Source organism: Emydura macquarii, unplaced genomic scaffold, assembly GCF_026122565.2.
Source record: "Emydura macquarii macquarii isolate MOO-44397 ecotype Brisbane River unplaced genomic scaffold, CSIRO-AGI_Emac_v2 contig_2422, whole genome shotgun sequence".
NCBI classification, from domain to species: Eukaryota; Metazoa; Chordata; order Testudines; family Chelidae; genus Emydura; species Emydura macquarii.
The window spans coordinates 24,630,057-24,643,046 of NW_027132559.1; the positions used below are offsets into that span (position 1 = coordinate 24,630,057).

At 38.0% G+C, this 12,990-nt stretch overlaps 1 protein-coding gene across 1 annotated transcript in view; it reads left to right on the forward strand.

The window, feature by feature from the left end:
- DGKB (diacylglycerol kinase beta) overlaps positions 1 to 12,990 on the forward strand; it is a 471,047-nt gene that overhangs the window by 32,507 nt on the left and 425,550 nt on the right. The window lies entirely within an intron of this gene.

Genomic DNA, 12,990 nt, shown 5'->3' on the forward strand with positions numbered 1-12,990 from the left:
TAGCTTCACTATGTTAATTCAACATTGAGTCTACTTCAAACTGAAATGTAATACAGAAGATTGTCATGGGGCTGTATATTGGCATGTTAAATTTGTATTCTACGGAAATTAATTAATTAATTTATTTTTTATTCATTACCAAGTAAGAGCTTGAATTAGACTTTGTCCCCAAAGGTTTGGTTTCCAAGTAAACTCTGTTTTTAGCATAGATGGCTTTAAAAGTTTTTTTTATGAACATATAGTATTTTCAATTTGAGAAGATCTACCTATATTGATTATCCATTGATAGAATATGAAATACCTCTGCCAAAATTATTGTGGCATATCAGTCTTTATGACTGAGGATGTGAGGGAGATTCCCAAACCTGAGCCATTCTTTTTAGGTGATAAATCTGACGAACTGTCCCAGGTTGAGGTGGCATTAGAGGAGATTTTTGAACAAATTGATAAATTAAACAGTAATAAGTCACCAGGACCAGATGGCATTCACCCAAGAGTTCTGAAGGAACTCAAGTGTGAAATTGCAGAACTACTAACTGTGGTATGAAACCTATAATTTTAAATCAACTTCTGCACCAGATGACTGGAGGATAGCTAATGTGACGCCAATTTTTAAAAAAGGCTCCGGAGGTGATCCTGGCAATTACAGGCTGGGAAGCCTAACTTCAATACCAGGCAAATTGGTTGAAACTATTGGTTGAAAAGAACAGAATTATCAGACACATAGATTAATATGATTTGTTGGGGAAGAATCAACATGGTTTTTGTGAAGGGAAATTGTCTCACCAATCTATGAGAATTCTTTGAGGGGGTCAACAAGCATGTGGACAAGGGTGATACAGTGGATATAGTATACTTAATTTTCAGAAAGCCTTTGACAAGGCCTCTGTTAAGCAAAGTAAGCTGTTATGGGATAATAGGGAAGGTCCTCTCCTGAATCAGTAACTGGTTAAAAGATAGGAAACAAAGGTTAGGAATAAATGCTCAGTTTTCAGAATGGAGAGGTGGAAAATAGTAGTGTCCCCTGAGGGTCTGTACCAGGACTTTTCAACATATTCATAAATGATCTGGAAAAAGGGGTAAACGGTGAGGTGGCAAAATGTGCAGATGATACAAAACTACTCAAGATAGTAAAGATCAAAGCAGACTGTGAAGAGTTACAATAAGATCTCACAAAACTGGGTGACTGGGCAACAAAATGGCAGATGAAATTCAGTGTTGATAATTGCAAAATAATGCACATTGGAAAATATACTCCCAACTATTCATATAAAATGATGCGGTCTAAATTAGCTGTTACTACTCAAGAAAAAGATCAGGGAGTCACTGTGGATAGTTCTCTGAAAACATCCACTCAATGTGCAGCGGCAGTCAAAAAAGCTAATAGAACATTAGGAATTATTAGGAGAGGGAGAGATAAGAAGACAGAAAATGTCATATTGCCTCTTTATAAATCCATGGTACACTCTCATCTTGAATACTGTGTGCAGATCTGGTCACCCCATCTCAAAAAAGATCCATCGAAATAGGAAAATGTACAGAAAAGGGCAACAAAAATGATTAGGAGGATATGATAGATGAGAGATTAATAAGAGTGGGACTTTTCAGCTTGGAAAAGAGACGATTAAGGGGCGATATGATAGACCTCTATAAAATCATGACTAGTGTGGAGAAAGTAAATAAGAAAGTGTTATTTACTCCCTCTCATAACACAAGAACTAGGGGGTCACTAAATGAAATTAATAGGCAGCAGGTTTAAAACTAATAAAAGGAAATATTTCTTCATACAACGCACAGTCAACCTGTGGAACTCCTTGCCAGAGGATGATGTGAAGGTTAAGACTATAACGGGGTTCAAAAAAGAACTAGATAAGTTTATGGAGGATAGGCCCATCAATGGCTCTTCGCCAGATGGGCAAGGATTGCTATTTGCCAGAAGTTGGGAACTGGTGATGGGACTGATCACTTGATGATTACCTGTTCTATTCATTCCCTTTGAAGCACCTGGCATTGGTCACTGTTGGATGACAGGATACTGGGTTAGATGGACCACTGACCTGACTCAGTATGGCCTTTCTTATGTTCTTATATCTGGTAGCCTGTTTGCTCTACCATGTGGTCTTCAGTTTACTGTTTCACTTCACAGGCATGTAAGATTTGAGAGTATTGTAAAGACAGCATGCTCAGCCATGAAAGAAACAAGCATCTTGGCTTGTACCCTTGCATTTGACTCTTGGGGATGTAGGGAAATATGGATGGATTTTAAGAGAAGCCTATCCAGTTCTTTACCAGAAGGATTGTTTCCAGTGTTGAGACTTATAAAGATACTGTAGGGAATTTGAAAGTATTGAAAACAGAAATTTGTGTGATTTCAGTTGTGCGCCTGCATTAGTGGGAGAACTAGGATTTTGTGGAGTAAACTATTTAATCCAATTTTAGGCTATGTGGAACAAAAGGTAAGAGCATTTTTCAAAGTGTACTTGAGACCTCTTAATTTAAAATGTGTAGCTTCAGAAGAAACACTTCTTAAATATCAGAAATAATTACAGATACCTATCTCACAAAGGTGCAGCCCATTTCACAGTATCTCACATCTTTGGCTGCATTTGACTCATTTCACTCAGAATCAAATTACTGAGAATAGTAAAACTAAGGATGAGAAAAGACAAAGAGATATAAATATTTATGGCAGAATTAGATTACAGGATATGTTTCCAGTGCACCCTAAATCTGAATTTTTATACCAAATACCATTCTCAGAAAGTAAATGTTTTAAAAGAACAGAATTTTAATAAAGTGTATGTTTGGGCTTATGGATTGAGCAATTACTGAAGGAATAAGAATAGGAGAACACACAAATATTTTGACAGTCTAGATGAACTGACTGATGTAATATTGTGACAGTAATGAGGAATGACACAATATGTATATTAAAGGCTTTCATTTTCAGATGATATGTAGTTAGAACTATGCTGACTGCCACAGTGACACTACCAGACAATTGGTCAACATGAGAGTCAAATTAGTTGTGCCAGTGCAACACACTTTTAGGATCTACAGTAATATTTGTAATATGAAATGAAAACACATTATATTGGATACTGTAATATCACCATAGAAATTGAGAAAGGGTTAAAAAAGCTCTGAATGTTTCTTCCAAAAAGTGTGTTAAACATATTTATGATAACATCATATTTTTATGAGATGCTATTTAGGAAAGTTATAAGATGTATCAAAGCGATTAATTTGCTAGCCACAGACTATGACATAGGATTAGCATTTGCTGTTTCTTGCATTTATTTTGATGTATAGGCTTTATTTTGTAAAATTTTAATTAAATTATGGTATGTATAATTTTAATTTTCTGAAAACTTTTAACAGATATAATAGTTTGCAATTGAGAAATATGACATTTACAGTTTTTATTTCAGTTTGTGCTGATGCATATGTCACTCATTGTGGGCCTGATCCAAAGCTGATTGAGGTCAGTGGACTTTGGATCAAGCCCTTCATGGTTGATAGGACAGTCAGACCCTTTTACCAATCCTTACTGAGATCTGGCCAATGGTCCTACAGCACAACCCAGTGTGAACAGGGATTTTTTTTTTTTGGTCGGAAAACAATGCTATAAAATTATTCGTTAGATTATTTAAATCGCAGTGTGTTGGTTTGACTGGCATGGTACACCAAACCCTTTTGATATTTGATAGTTGTATTACATGCACCATAAGATTGAAATAACCATTTGTAAACATTTCAACATTTCATTTCAGTATCGAGCTTTTTTATATTTTTTTAAAATATAATTGAAAGAAATTTTGAAAGGAAACTCTTTCAAATTGAATTCAAAACATTTCATTTAAAAATGTTGAAACAAAACATTTAGATTATTTTTTAACTTAAACAATTTGGTGAGAGTGACATGTATTTGCAGAATGTCTGTGGACTTGAACTGCATTTTTCACTAAGGAAAAGCTTTTAATGAAAAATTTCACCCAGCTCTAGTTTATAGCTTTATCTTAGCTTTGTTAGTGGTAAGGACTGATAGCTCAATGAATGTACTCCCTAAATCAAAGGCCCTGCTTTTCCTCAAGGACTGAGCCTTAGGGACTTCCCAATTTCTGATGAGTGTGGATTGAGGGTAAAGGAGAGTATTCACCCAGATCCCTTATCTTTGGCTCACAAGAAATGTCACTTAAAGTGCTACACAGAACTTGGCAATAAGTGTATGTCTCCCACCTACTATGTTTAAATATGATTATAGCTGACATGTCTTGGAATCCAACTGTGGATTGCACCTCCATAAGTAGCAAATTGAAGCTTGCTGTCATTGCAGTACAGTGGAAGGAATGTAGTATCCTGTTAGAAAAATGCTTTTTCTATTATCCATTGAAAATCTTGTATTGGATAATGCCATGCAGCCCCAGTGACTTTCATAGTTTTGAGCTCATATTTTCCTGAATACAAAAGCAAATAGACTAAGAGTGGCTATAGAAATTCTCAGTATGGAGATAACACTCTATTTCTAGTTTAAGATCTTTCCTCCTCCTTGTCTCTATTCTTAATTAATTTTCTGTTTCTGCAGTCTATTTGTGGAAAAGCAAAAGTGTTAATTCAAAGTGAAGAAAAGTGTATTTGTGTAAGTGAAAAGAGTGTTTTAGTTCAGACGTGGCTCTTTACTAGCTCATGTCTTTTAAAAAATAATTGTTTCTGATGATAGTTATTCTTTCGTTTCCTCCAGTTTGATCAAGTTAAATTCTCATAACTGCTATTCATTTGAAGAAGGGGTAGTGGAAGTTTGTGTAGGCTTGTCCTTTAGAGGGTTTTGGAACACTGAAGATCATAAAAGAAAGATAATTGCCCTTTGGCCACATTATGATTATGAAAATAGAGTAGATGCCAAATCCTGAACAGCACAAAGCATAGAGAAATGCATACAAGTTATAACGCACAGGAGTAGAAGATAAATGTATACCTCTTCCCATTAGTTCTCCAGCAGTGATCACCTCTTTGGCCCTTTTTTCTCCTCTCTGTTCCTGAGCCTTTACTGTTTGTTTCTTAGTTACTTAGTCCAACTGAGTGACTAATCCAACTCCTGTTCAAATCCAGGGCAGTGTTTCCATTGCCTAAAAGGGGAGGTTGGATCAGGCCTCTACTCTTGAAACTGCAAGGCCTGCCTGTGAAAAGTTCTTATTGAAGTCAGTGGGTATTCTGTATGCCAGATCAGGCCCATAGTTCAAAAGGAGAGAGTTTGTCTCCTTGAGTGTTTGTAAAGTGCCTGGTACTTGTGTGATGCTATATCTATCATTAACAACAATAGCAGCCTGGATGGTTAGGATAGTGAGAAATGTCAGTGAAGCTGGGGGTGATGTAACTTTGTCCACTTTGATCACATCGTTATATGCAGAACTAGTTTGAGGATGTTGGGGAAGGTCAGTGGGACATCTCATTTTTGTGAGAGAGGCATTATAATCCCCATTATGAGATGGGGAAATTAGGGCTCCCATTGAAGTCAATGGGAGATTTGTCATTGACTTCATCATACGATATGGCCCTTTGTTTAATTCCAGAAGCAGGATTAGAAAACAGTGCCTTGCTCTTAGGCTGATCTTGCTCTGCTGAATCATACAGCATGTCATGTTATTGAGCTGCCCTTTGTGGCTGAAGGGCATAGTGGCTGCTCAGGCATCCAGCTGGGAGGGAGTGTGCTACCATCTTAGTGCCATCAGTGACAGCTGAGTACTCAAAATAGCAAAGCCACAGGTTCTCAAATCCCAGCCCTGTGTGGCTGTAGTGGGGGAGTATGAATAACATAAGGATCTTTAGGGAATATCCGTGACAAACCTTTAGTCCTAGAGATTGGTTGTCATCAATTTGCATTTTCAAGGGTATGTTTGCAAGGAACACTTGTAGAAACTTCCTTAAGAGAAAGAGACAGAGTGATGAAACATACTGATATTTCTAGCTCTTCCAGACCAGGGGTGCTCTGGATGCTGGAATTGTTTCTGATTGTGTCTCCGGTTATGGCTACACTGCAATAAAACACTCACAGCTGGCCCATGTCAGTTGATTCATGCCTGCAGGGCTCAGGCTGTGGGCTAGAAAATTACAGTCTAGATGTTAGTGCTCAGTCTGGAGCCTGGGACCCTCTTTCCTGAGCCCAAGCTATAGTGCATGCCCGAATGTCTACACTACAATTCTATAGCCCCACAGCCCGAACCCTGCGAGCCCGAGTCAGTGGAGTCAGGCCAGCTGCAGATGTTTTGTTGTAGCATAGACAGAAGAACATAAAAATGGCCCTACTAGATCAGAGCAATGGTCCATTTAGCCCAGTACCGTGTCTTCTGACAATGGCCAATGCCAGTTGCTTCAGAGGGAATGAATAGAACAGATAATCATCAAGTGATCCATCCCATCAGCCATTCCCAGACTCTGGCAAACAGCAATCCCTGCCTATCCTGGCTAATAGCCATTGATGGACCTATCCTTCATGAATTTATCTAGTTCTTTTTTTGAACCCTGTTATAATCTTAGCCTTCACAATATCCTCTGGCAAGGAGTTCAACAGGTTGAATGTGCGTTGTGTGAAAAAATACTTCCTTTTGTCAGTTTTAAACCTGCTGCCTATTAACTTCATTTAGTGACCTCTAGTTCTTGTGTTATAAGAAGGCGTAAATAACAGCTCCTTATTTACTTTTTCCACGTCAGTCATGATTTTGTAGACCTCTATCATATCCCACCTTAATCATCTCTTTTCCAAGCAGAAAAGTCCCAGTTTTATTAAACTGTCCTCATATGGAAGCATATCCTTACCCATAATCATTTTTGTTGTCCTTTTCTTTACTTTTTCCAATTCCAATACATCTTTTTTAAGGTGGAGCACCCTGATCTGCATGCAGTCTTCAAATTGTGGGAGTACGATGGATTTATAAAAAGGCAATATATTTTCTGTCTTCTTATTTATCCTTCTCCTAATGATTCCCAAATTCTATTAGTGTTTTTACTGCTGCTGCACATTGAGTGGATGTTTTCAGAAAACTATCCACAGTGACTCCCAGATCTCTCTCTTGAGTGGTAACAGCTAATGTAGACACCCTCATTTTATATTTATAGTTGGGATTATATTAGACATATTCTCTGAATCTTGAAGGATAAAAGGTGTTTCCTCTCCCTTGTTGGGGCTTGATCCATTAGAGCAATGGACTCTGTCTGCATGGATATGCAAAGAGAAAACTCAGAGATCTCAAGGATTTTGCCTAATACTGCATCCAGGTGTTGCAGCATCAGGTGATACTAGCTTTGGACCTAAATTGCTTTGGCTAATTAAAAAAACTAACCAAAAGTTTATTAAAATGCTAGAAAACATTCTTTGAGAACTAATTATGTCTCTGTCATGTTTATTGCATTTATCTTCTCATTATCTTCTTTTTTCCTATGGACACTTTCATGTAAGTAGGCAGAATCATTCGTTTCTTAACAGTTTATTTGTTCCTGTTACTCATTCCCTACATGGAGGATACAGGGGATAAATATAACTGGTTTCTGTGGGATTGATTATGATGGCAGAAACAGAGAATTATAACATCAGCTCAGCAAACTCAGAGGAAACAAACAAAAAATCCTAGAGTTGTCTGATTATGGCAGAATCTCCGTTTCAGTTTTTTAAAGAAGTTTTGACCCTTATGATTATGAAGAAAATGTATCCCACCCAAGTGCAGCCAATGCAGTGATATCTTTCTGGGTCAGCACACAACCTGAGACAATAGCTCTGAGAAGTTGGAACTGCCTTATTTGGCTCTATCAGATGTGAACTCCAGGCCCCATCAACACCAACCTAGTAAAGAACTTCTATGTGGTAGGGGGAGAGGAGTGCAGAGATCCTGGCCAACTCACTCAACAGGTATACCCTGATACCAGGTCGGCCCCTCTGCTTCCATTCCTGCCTGTTAAGAAGGGGACAAAGCTCCAATCCCTGCTGTTTCTGATGGGAACAATTACTGTTCCATGTGGGGAGAACGGGGGGGTGTTTCTCTGTCTCTGCGATGGGTAGTGGGTGCAGGGCTGCATGATGGAGCCCACATATAATTGTGGTCCAGGGGCCCTGAATTGTCTTATTCTGGCTTTGGTTTCTGCTATTAAAGATAGCATTGTTGGGTTCGCCATCACATTGAATTTATGACTTACTCATAACAGCTTGAGTCATAATTTTTAGTATGTTCGTGTTTATATATATTTCATTGTTTTTGAAAAACTGAAAATATATTGTTCCTTGTGTTGTTTTTCACGAGTTTTATTGGGACATTTATTGGGACCATTATGTAGTTCCGTTGGCAGTATTGAAAATTTTATTAGCTTTTTTTTTTTTTTTTTTAGATTATTGATTGGCTGTCTGCAGAAAGACACTGCATTGTGGTGTATAAGTAATTGCTTAGCAAAGCAATTTGGAATATACTGGAAGAAACATACTATTAAATGCCAATATTGTATAATATGGTACTGTTCTATATGATTAACAAGAGAATAACCATTTCATTTTTGATCACTTCATATGAAATCTGAATATCTTGAAACTGAATAAGGTTTCAAAACTGTTTGTTGCTTGATAAAGGTGCCATATCTTGGATGGAATGTAAGTGTGATTGTAGCTGTTGATAATGGATTTACTTTGAAAAGTGCATAGATCAGGATGCACCAGCTGGCCTATTAAGAGATAATGTGGTTTCACCCAGAAAGATGTATTGAATAACCTTGGAATTCTGAGACCTAGCTTGTCTGTTGAAATTAAAAATATTATTTCTATTAATTGAACACTACATAAAATGTATATAGTGGACAGCTCCTGCCTTTAGTTTCTCTTTTATGTCAGTCGGTCTGTACAGTGGTAAGGGCAAAATTTGGCTTCCTGTCTTTTATCAGAATATTAGCTTATAGCTAACATATTTGGCATATCAGCGTTATTATGGTTGCTTGGAAAGAAGCACTATGTATCCTAGAGTAAGGGAGGCTCGAATGAAGGGAAAACAGCGGTGATAGTTTGGAGTGACACAAGAGGATGATAGGGACTTTAGATAGCACATGATTTCACTTAACCATGTGTTTAAATGCTTTCCTGAATAGAGGCCTGTATTTGAAAAAAAAAGAGGCAGGGCAGCATCTAAATAGCTGAGAAATGCTTTAAATGACACTAAAGAAGATGATAGAGGATTGATGAGGTAAGGAAGGGGGTCAGGGTCTATTATGGACTAGGATGTAGGTGGTGTAGCCTAAGGGGCAGAGTAGAAATCCAGCTTGAGGAATAAAGCTGAAGGTAAGCACCAAAGTCAGCTGCTGATTACCAGTGCCAGAAGTCAAAGCTGAGGATCAAAGCCAGGGTCAGATACCAAATGCCAGAGTTAATGGTCAAGTCAGAATCAGACGTCGGAGCCAGGACTGGTAACTGATGACTGGAGGTCAGGTGTAAGGGCAGAACTGGAGGAGAGGCAAGGATCAGGCGACGAGCAGGAGCACGGTGGGAACAGAAGTGAAGGCAGGGGTTGAGACAGGAGCAGAATAGTAATCAGGAACAGGGTTGGAGGTAGGAAGCAGTGTCCAATGCAGCCACAGTAGGAAATCATCTGGTTGTTCAGACAAGTTCCTGTACCACCTTCTAGCTTAAATAGTGTGGTTGGGCCAATTGGTGGAGTTGGGTTATCCTTTAGTCTGACTCCCATGGTTGGTGCCTTGGCTGAAGTTGTAGTCCTACTAGCTTCTTGAGCCACTAGGTTTTACCAGATATTGAGTGGAGGCCAGGATGTGATCACTGTCTAAGAACTCACTGGCCTGGATTCAAGACCTGGGACATCACAGGGCAAAGAAACAGACCAGAGCAATCAAAGGAGTTAAAATACCCAGGCCTAATTCGTCACTGCATTACTCCAGTTTTATGCAAGTGGTTGCAAATAGATATTGGAGGTGCAGTCATGAGCCTCAATGAGGGATGAAAAATAGAGCTGTTTTGTAAGAAAAATGGAAGTGCTGGAGGAGGAAAGGGAAAGTGTGTTCTGGAGGAAGTCACCATGGTCGTTGGAGTTTCTCCAAAGATCTTGAACAGTGAGGGAGTAGAGGCCAAGGAAGTGGATAGATATCAGTCATGGTTCATGGGATGAACTGGGTGGTAAGAAAGCAATTTAAAAAACTACAGTTGAAATTAAATAAGAAAAAAAAGGGGGGGAAAAAGGAATGAAAGGAAGACTGACTATCACTCTTTAGAAAATATGAAAATGGCTTCAGATTGAGTTTCAGAACATTTTTTTTTTTTTAAGAGGGCTTAGGGTCAAAGACCCCTGGGTGTCTGGTAAATTTACAGCTCAAATATTAAATTCATTACTGGAGAGATCAGGAAGCTGAGAGAGTGAGAGTATCCTACTCCAGGGTGGAATGAGTTAGAAAGAAAATCAGAAGAATACTGGAATTGGTTTATAGAGGAAAGAGCAGTAGAGGCAATCGAGAAAGGTAGCTTAGATAACGCTCATAAAATTTAATTCACAAATTTTTGTTTTAATGAATATTTGTATATGATGAATAGGAAACATTTTGTAAGAAATAAAGTGACTGTGACAGAGAGGGAAGATCAGATGAAAGGAATCCAAATGACTTTTTCTGAACAGAAGAAAACACTAGAGCGTAGCTAAACTTTCTCTTCCACTGATGATGAAGTAGTTCTACAAGAGCTATTGCATTATCTGTGGAAAGCCCTGTAAAGATTCTGCAAGTGTATAAAAGAAATTACATATTGAAAAGCTGTTAAAAGAATGTTAATTGCCATACTTAGTTAATTAGCAATTTGCTAGTAGTTGTGGTAAAAGAATGATGACATGTTTCTAACTTCACTGCTTTGTCATAAATAGAGCCATGTGTGCATACCATATGAATTTTGCATGAAGCTAGACGTACTGAATCTTGTCATGCTGCTTAAATCCTAATGCAGTACTTCATCTTCTGATCTCTGCAGAAATGGTCAAGCACATGCTCTTTCTAAAACATATTACCAAACAGGTTTACAATCACACTGCTATGCACTTTTAAATAATAAATGCTTTAAGATAATGCTGAAGTTTTGATATAGATCCATAAAAAGAATGGCATTTGTAAATAAGTTGTCACTTCTTCCCTAAGCCAATTCATATAGGCCCTGATTAAGTAAAGCAGTTAAGCACATGATTAACATTTAAGCATATTTTCTAGTGTTTTGGTGAATATGGATGATCACAAGTATGTGCTTAAATTAAGCATGCATTTACGTTCTTTGCTGAATTGGTATCACAGTCTCTATTAGGGGCCTTCAGAGAGTTGATTTTTATGGTACCCTTACAATACCTGTTTTGTTTGGGTACAATGGATGATTTACAGGAAAGATGCTGACCTTTCTTTTAGACTGTAAACTCCTCAGGGCAGGCACTGTCTTTGTTCTGTATAGTATACTTTGCAGCACTGAACACACAATGGGTGGTAAGTAACCGTTCATATGGTGCAATTAATAAGCAGCTCCAATTACCTCTGCCACAAATAACCCAAGTCATCCTTCTTCTCAACTAGCTCAACTCTTTTGCTATCCCTCCATTCAGCAGCCCCAACAAGACCCTGAGTTGCTTTAATTTTCCTTTGCCTCCCTCCACACATTAGTTGCCTCATCTACCCACAAAACCTGTGATTCCTGTATCAACTATGTGTAACTTAAAAAAACAAAAACAGCAAAAATCAACAATCCAACTGTGGAAACAATTTAGCAGCCAGAACCTTTCCTTTCCTTCCAGAGAGACAGCTAAATCACCTTGCAAATATTCCAGGCATGAAAATGTAAACTTTTGCTCAGGATCTGCCTTACCATCAAAAAGCTACACACAATTCTGCATCATTAGGCACGATCCACTGTAATCAGATGCCTCAATTATTTTTTTTCTGCAAACTGGTAATAGGCTTTTTGTATTACAGAATGTCTTTATTTTGGGGCTGAGTCAGACCTCTTTGAGTTGTACGTCACCTCTGGTAAATTAAAGCTGGAGAAATTACTCAAAATTACTGTATTGAATTAAATTAATGAGCCTAATAAATAAGGAAACTGGACATCTATGTGTTTTCAGTAGGTTACACACTGTATGCATTTTGGTTTTCCAGCATGAAAGGAGAACCACGTATTGTGCCAAAACCCTTGGCTTTAACCTGAATGTACCCAGCTGTTTTCTCTAAAACCAGTCTATTTGTGAATGTTGTTGTGCAGAGACAACTTGAATCTCCACTTTGACTGTCCCCACTTTTAATTTAATTTATTTATTTAATTTAATTTATTGTCATCAGAATAGATTATATTTTGAACTGAAATTGTGTTGTAGCTCCCTTCCTGAAAAACAAAATGCCAGTTAGGTCAGATTTGCATCACTTCACTGGCATGCCAATGGAAGGCTAAAAGTGAATACTTTATGTAATGGTTAATGCCCCTAGTGGCACTTATGGCCCACGCTGCACACTGGGGAGAGCAATAATCGTGTGTTCCTGGAGGTTAAGCATAATTGCCATTTGGATGCATTAATAAAGAAACTGACGTAGGAGGCCAGTATTTACTTTCAACTTTCCAGTTGGGTGTGAATTATAACATGGGGTGCCAGTAGTTAAGCAAGGTAGGAAACGCACTTAACAAAGTCGTGGTATGGGAAGGCAAATAATCTATTTTTTATTGATAATTTAAATTATCTATAATTTATTTCTTATCCCATTCAGTAGATTTTACAGGCAACTAAGACAGGTGTCTAATTTTCAGTCTTAGGTTTTATGTACTAGTCAATCAGAGTGTAACAGAGTATATCTATATTCAGACACAAAAGCATAATGTTTTGAACAATAAGACAGAATGGAGTTTTGAATTGAAAGGTTCTGGAAGGTTTCATGGCACATTGGAACAGCAGGTCAGGAAAGGAGATGTGTATGTAGGGAGGAGAGTTGAGAGAAGCAGCCCCA